General features: G+C 37.0%; 1 protein-coding gene across 1 annotated transcript in view; it reads left to right on the top strand.

Annotated features, from left to right (window-relative positions):
* Positions 1 to 1,123: 1,123 nt before the first annotated feature.
* Positions 1,124 to 8,034, top strand: part of LOC139686457 (organic cation transporter-like protein) — a 31,333-nt gene continuing 24,422 nt past the window's right edge. The window contains exon 1 of the mRNA XM_071583646.1: positions 1,124 to 1,434. The gene's annotated coding sequence lies outside the window, so the exon portion shown is untranslated. The remainder of the gene's footprint in view (positions 1,435 to 8,034) is intronic.

The raw sequence follows: 8,034 nt of genomic DNA, 5'->3' as shown, positions 1-8,034 counted from the left end.
CTGACACAGTGGACGTGAAAATCCACAAAAATCGATACCAATGTGTTAAATCCATATCCATGCGGAAGAATGCCGGACCTTGTCTCACTGCTCAACGATCATAATTGCTGTATAAATTTACCCAAGCCAACTCGTCCTACGTGACACTCCCCGTGTTTTGTTAATTAAATTATCCACATGAAGCCAAGGATTTCAGTTGAGACGAATAGGGATTGAGGAAATTCTCATCAGTCAACGCCTGGATGGCAAGATCACCACTTCTGCTTTACTTAAGAGGAGTGTGTCAACGGATCAACTCCAGCGCACGGGGGAATTATCGGAGTCGTCGATCATAATCAAGGAACGGGACAAGGAGGAAATTCTGTGGTAAGGAATGCTTTCAGTCTGATTGTACTTTATCGTTGTGTATTTCGTGATTTAAATCGAGTAAGAATTATGAAAGATTTCTAAAAAAGTACACTTAAACATCGCGCGGAATTAAAATGAATTCGACATTTTATTATCCGTTTCCATTCTGCATTGTGTTTTTTATCTTCATATTGTATTTTACACAGAATGAATTTTATTGCCCGAATCATGTAAAATTTATTTAAAATTCATTTTGGACAACCATATTACTGTATGCCCTGCATCATATACCAATGTATTATAATTCTAAGTCGGTTAAGACGAACAATCAAATTGGGTCATAACCAGAAACCGACCGTAACTTTCTCAAAAGAAGGCAACATTTTGTTTTTTTTTGTTTCGATGATGTCGAAGATTTCCAAACAGAGATTTTCTGTTTGCTCCCGGTATCAAGATTATTTAGCCAAGTTTTCACTTTCCTAGGTTTGATTAATCATCCCGTTCCTACGTGTTGTATGTGTTGTAATCGTGGACGAAAAAATAGATCGTAATTTACACGCGCCTTTCTTCACCGCGCAGGAAAACTTATTGAGTTCGAGGTTCGTCGCGAAGTAAACCGCGAACGAACGAAAGGGCAGCGGAACAATCTAGTTCAATCAGAACAGATGGAAGAATCAAACTGTTTTGCCTTGCCCAAGTCTAAAATGTTGAACGACGTTTCCGTGACATTGACCATCGCCCTCGTGCGCAAGCAGTCGAAAGAAAAAGCCTGCCCGCCTCACTCCCTCCAATTCGGTAACGGGGGGGCACGCGTGTGTCGCGCCTCTCAGACCACTCTGATAGGATGCTCGTGATCTTCCCTCGGGAATGCGGCAGCGGCAAAGTGCACAAGGGACGACGAGGAGAGAGCGACTGGGAGTGATGTGCCGTCTTATTTCTACACCTCGCCCCCCGTTCCTGCGACGCTCGCGGAATTTTTGTTCTCGTTGAAGTGACCACCGCCGTCCGTTGACGGGTTATACCAGACGAGGAAACTCAACTGCGAAGGATGCTCACTTTATTAGCTTGCCCGGACAACAGACTATCGTAAGTAACTGACCGTTTTCAGCGTTTATTCATGGTGTCATTTTACCATATCTAAATCCCAAGTGGCTTACCTCATTACGTGGACATCTATTTCGTGGATAACTGATCATTACCGCTAGAGTTCGATCCACTGAGCACATACAAATATACATTTCCCATGGTTTCTCGCCCGTGTTGAAAAGTACGACTGGTATTCTCAATCTTATAAATTTTATGAATAATGCATACAAATATATATGGCATAATATGGTTGAGTTTGGAGTACTAAACTTAAAATCGCAGCTCTTCGAAAACTGTGAAATGTGTCTTTGCGAATTGATGTCGATGTATCATGCGAATAAATTTCGGAAATATGGCTATGGTTGATTACTACGACGAAGATAAAAGTGCTAGTTCCGATTTATAGAATAATTACTAAAATAGGAATTCCGGGAGTAAAGGGAAATTTATTGCTCTGTTAAACATAATGAATGGTGTTGTCGTGGCCAGGAATGGTATTCACTTACGCATTCAAACGCGAAATAGCGTCGGCTTCATGAAGCACGCTGCTGTTACGGCGAATCATGAAAGATATGCTTCGTTGGCTCGAAAAGGACGAATATCTTCCCGTGATAAACACCGTGGAAGAAGATGAAAAGCCTGAGAATAAAAATTTAGATCCGGGTGTGTTGACGCATTTATAGATAGCTGAGAGCAGGGTGGAAAGAAAGGAACGCACAATTACTCAGACATTGATGAACATAACATTAGATTAAACTTTCGCTGATATCTACGATTGTCCATGAAAACTTTGCTTCCTCACTTTCAAGCTACTGCATTTCTCCTAAAAATTAACTCACCTGTATACATGGGAAATGATTTTGTATTTCCCTACTATATGAAGATTCCAGGACCATTTCCATGAAGAGTTTGTTATAAATATATTTTCCCAGATTAAAGAATTATTCCATAAAAAAATTGGCAAAATGGAAAAATAGGAGCCTATTCACTTTAATTGGCTCAGATTACAACTAACATCCCATTCGAATCAGATCTCTTCAATGCCTGCCCCTTTGATAAAAGTTTATTTCAGTTCTATTCAATTAAGACCCTACTGCAATTATAGTACACGTTCAGCACAACTTATCGCAGAATAATTTGCTAAAATACCTGTCACCAACACAACGATAATGCCTCCATCTCTGTTGACCCAATTGGAAGGATGCAATACCTCTTCGAAATAACTTCTAAAGTTGCCTAGTAAGATCATAATTTTCCCATGAGTTATTAATTAGCTGTTATCTTTTAGTCCTTATTAAATAAAAATAAAGCATCAAAGATATTTTCAAATTGCCGTCTAATGATTTAGTTTGAGCTAGTGTATTAGTAAAGATATTTTCTGTATTTCCAAAACAAAAAAATAAATTTATTCTCATTAATCAAGGAAATAAATTGTGACTTAGCCGGGGAATAAGTTCCTTTTTTTAAATTTAGCAGTTTCAATGTTGTTGCATTTTAATGCACATTAGCGGATGACTCCGTTAAAGCTATTGTCGCGGCTTCTCCGGCAGGTTCTCTGAATTTTCATTTTAGTGGCTTTGGAGCTTCTGTTAAAAAATAGTGACGATGTAAAAATTAAAACAGCCCTTTCACACAAAGAGATTATCTTGTAATATACGAGCAAAGTACGGCGCGGAAACGTGGTCATTGAAGCAGGATAGACGTAGACTGGAGGTTTTTGAAATGTGGGTGTGGAGAAGAATGGAGAAGATGAAATGGACAGAGAAGAAAACACTTGAGGAAGTACTTGGTATGGTGGGCGAAGAGGGGGGTTTGTTGATGTAATTGATGGGAGAATGTTAGGCAAACGAGGAAAGGGAAGGAACAGGATAGGGATATTGGACGGGATGAGGGGAGAAAGGAAGTACTCAGAGATGAAGAGGGACCTGATGTAGACTAGGTTGCTGGATTGTGTTTTGTTAGGAAACACAAAATATTTATTTGGTAGTTGTGTCCATCCAAAAACCTACCTTAACCGGTAGATTACCTAATAATGATAATATACGAGCAAAATAATGACGTTCTTCCTTTATTCTGCGCACATCTGCCAATCCTATGAAGAACTGCTGTTATTCCAATGTCATCAACCTTTCCGAATGGCTAATTTTCAGTCTCATTCCCTCCGCCAACGTAAGCATTTTCTTTCAATAATCATGTTCAAGAGACTAAAACGAGGAATTGCACTTTTAAAGAATTTTCTCTTATAACTCTATGGTATCATTCTTAATGCAGGAACAGGTATTTTCAAGCGTACCAACTCAAACGGGCATTAAAAGCAAAGTGGTACCACAACGTAGGTCATATTGAGTTGATCTGAATATTAAATAATGTATTAGGCATCATCGAATAAAATCACGTATAGATGACATTTTTTCAATAAAAAATATTGATTATAAATTCCATGCAATAAAATGAGGAATTCTGAAGCATATCATGTTACCATTATAGCTGTACATAATTTCTAATATCAAAGACGGAAAATCTGCGATTATTTCTTCTAAACGTTTTTAATGTGCTCGGGTCAAACATCTACCACCTTCAAACCCAGCAATATCAACAATTTCAATGAATAACGACTGCCAGCAGGAGAATCCACTTTTGAAATTAAGCGAAGCAACTCTCTTCCATTTTAAGATATTCTCATTACATACCAAAGCACGCCAAAATTTCATATTTACAGGACAAAGAAAGACCAACGACAGCACTAAGACTAATGTGCAACACATCCACCGATTGCGGCACTTGATATCCTACGCATGCATTGCTCACGATTATTTAAAAACAATAAATCATTATATTAGCGAATACAACGCTTTTGAATTATGAAACTAAAAGTTCGCCTCAGAACCTTCTACCCCAAGCAAAAAAGCCTTTCGAGCAGGATAAAAAAACCGGACCCAAAACGCATGTACACAAACAACCAACAAATAAGGTTTGGGAGAACCTTAAATACAGAATTTAGATACAGATTATTATATCCACCAGATTGAGCCATTGGCAACATGACTTTTATCAACTTTACCAAACTATTTAAATCAGTTCGCAAATTTAAATAAACCGTGTATAAAACAGCAATGGGCCTCTTCACCTTTCCTTCCCCATACTCCACCTCGAGTCACTTTCATCTCCCACCCTCCACTTACTTCACTCAAGGGCGCTGGTCCTGTACTGACCTCTTTTCGCATCTTGCTCCCCCATCCGGTTTTCTACCAAACTTGACCACCTGGTTGACCTAAATATATGCAGATTTTGGAAAAGTTTCTTTTTTCAGTACAATATATTCCCACGGACTAAATGGCAAATTTCAGTTGGTTCCTTGACAGCATTTAACTGAAAGTAAAAAATTTCGATGAAATCCCAAGTTTATGGATTGCTGCTTTTTGTCTGAAAATGGAATTTATGCAAATATTTTCTTATCCAATTTTGCTTAAAATTTGGAGAGCTAAATATGGTTTACGCCAATTATCGTTTGAATTATCCCTCAGACCACGCATACGTATGTGCTCACATTGGACACAGGGGTATTAAATAAATCCCCGAATCACCCAGGGAATAAGCCCCTGAGAGTATCAAATAAATCCAGGTTGCGAGTGTTACGAATTCATGTCCGAAGTGGAAATCGTACATAATCTCATTTTCTGTCAAATCAGTCGGCAAAAACAACTCAATATACTCAATTGGAAGCTCAGGGAGAAATAGTTGAGTTAATCTAAATGTTTCATTAACGATCATTATAGTGTAAATGCTTAATACTAATTTCGCAGAAAGATATTATGCTCACAATGTTCAAATTTAATTTCAATCTAAATTATGAAATTAAATGGGAAAGTATTAAACACTTATTTAATATAAAGTATGCCTCTGTATCGCCTCTTTTCCGATGGTAACAAAAACTCAATCAGGTATTCTCCTTTTGACAAATATTTTGAACATAAAATCGCTTAATAGTTTCCAGTTATGTTACTATAATAATCACAATCTCATGCGCACACGTCATCTAACTATCAAAACGTGCTATTCAAAGCACCTAAAAACCAGTTTTTTCTTTGAAACTTTGTCGATTTAAAAAAATTAACCTTTTGTTAATACGTTTCTGAGAAAAAGTAAATGTATTTATCAAAAACTATAACTCGCCGTCATTCAACATAAAAATCTACTTTGTGCGATAATATAAAAAAACTAAATGAAAAACTTGAAAAGTAAATCTTTCACTTTTATATAAAAAGGATAACATTTAAAAGGGCAAGAAAAATAGTAACTAATATATGCGAGCATTTGAGTTAACGTATATATTGAAATAATCCAGCACTAATCCGAGAGTAAAAATAATACATTCTGAGAATGAAAATTAGACTGAGTTAGAATCAATGAGTACGGTAATCAATGCAATATCGTCTATGTATGTTGCAAATTTATTTTAACTATTTTCTTAGAATAAGGATATTAAAAAGAACATTGAACTTGGAAAGATTAACACAGAATGTTGAACAAAAAAGAAGTTGCTATGTAAAGCCCCAAACGTATGAAAAATTAATTCTCAGCTAATACTCGTACTTACAGGGGAGTCCAAAATTATTTTGACCAAACTCTTAATGTCAACGCAATAATTACTGTGTATTTCATGATGAAAGCGAAAACTATGCTAACCAATGTTCCCAGGACTGCACTATATTATATTCCCGTAAACAAAAAGTGCTGCGAGTAAGGAAATAAACTTTGCACACTAAATAACCACCAAAATGATACCTGTAAACACTTTTACTCTATACTTTCACCCAAAAAGTAATTTTATTCAGTTTGATATTAACTCGTGGTGTACTAAACCAATAACCAAACACCGAGTGTGGCAAGAGCTAGGACAAGAGACTAAGGCAATGCATTTATTATTGCGAAAACTAAAAACCTATGAAGACAGGTCTTGAAGTTTTATTAAGCAACTCTAAATTTTAAAGTAAAAATATCCACTGATAAGACAAAATCTATGACCTGCAAAGCGAAAGTCAGGGTCAAGCCGATCGAGCAAGTAATGCAACTGACATATCTCACCCTGACCGGTTAAGTAGCCACAAGCCAGCGATCCATCAAAAGAAGCAAATCAACGGAGATGCGGAAATGTCCGGATGCCTGAGAAAGACCATCTGGAATGATCAGCTGTTAAGATAGCAAGGTCAAACTTTTTAAGACGCGTTAGATCAAGCATGACGTATGGCGTAAAAATGAGAGAATATGCAAACAAAACCAATAGCATGAATTAAGAACTTCCGAAATGAAGGCATTAAGAATAATCGTAGGAAAAATCGTTTAGAGATCAATTAAGAAATGAAGACAAACTCTGATACAACGTACAGGGCATGATCACTTGAGGAAAACAAGAAGGAATGCACTGACAGAATCACGAAAAAAAGAATACAAATAAATGAGTAAACATGCGTATTACATTGGAATATAAATCAATAGACCAGCGTTCACCTGGAAGATCACCAAAACATTGGACAGACAGTTGACAATATCACTCTCAGGATGAAATATCTCAGTAATTCCGAAAACCGACAAGTTATTAGATCTAAGTCGTGAAGAACAAAATAAAGCCCCCGACCCGGAAGAAGTATTTGTTGAAATGCTTAGAGATCCCAAGCTAATATCAATGTTAAGGAGATACCAAACTAATTAGAAACCTCCCTACGACATTGACCCACAAATTTGAAGACTCGAAGGCAGACAGAAGGTTCAGTACCCCACGACTGGGAGTATTTCATACCACTCTTTCCTTAAAAGGTGGCAATATACGTTGACGCATTCCATCACCAGTCATCAAAATAACATTAAAATAATGCAAAATCCTTGAAAACAGCATTTTAGGGAATACTATGTCCTTTCTCAACAAAAATAGCATAGTCAACAGAAAGCAAAACGGTTTTTAAAAAGTAGACAATGCGGCAAATAGTTGTGCTTTGCTATTCACAGAATTAACAACGAAGGGGAAAGGAAGTCCGAATACAGTAAAAGTAAGCACAACTAAATTGACGTATCAGGGTTGAGAGGGATAGTTCCTTGAAGGCTAGGGAAGATTGCAAGCACAATTCACACTGTTTTCGCGAGATATTCAATTAAATAATTTGCTATGTGCGGCCGTGCATAATCGTGCCGTATCTTTTTTGTTACTTTGAAATGTGACCTCCGTGTGCCCCTAAGGAATGCTACAGGCACAGCTGCGTATTGATGCAACAAGTTGATAAACCATTCCCTAAATATCGAAAAATTATATGATCGTAAATTTCCCAGCAGGAGCCACCACTTTGCTTTTTCTTGTGCTTGTATTATCTAAGATTTCCACACAGAGTTTTGTCATTTGCTCTCGCGATCAAAATGGTAATGCCAAGTTTCATCTACATATATAAAATTTGAAAGAAACTCCTCATCTCAATGTAACATCTACATAAACTGCAAACAAACTTTCATATGAAATCCTGTCATTCAAGTCAGGAGGAATCTTTGAACCCATCATACAATTCAATTCAATCATACAACCCATCATACACATATGTAAAATTTTTCTGCCAC

This window comes from Hetaerina americana, unplaced genomic scaffold (genome assembly GCF_022747635.1).
Source record: "Hetaerina americana unplaced genomic scaffold, ioHetAmer1.1.p SCAF_1, whole genome shotgun sequence".
Taxonomy (NCBI): Eukaryota; Metazoa; Arthropoda; class Insecta; order Odonata; family Calopterygidae; genus Hetaerina; species Hetaerina americana.
This window is presented reverse-complemented; position numbering and strand designations above follow the sequence as displayed.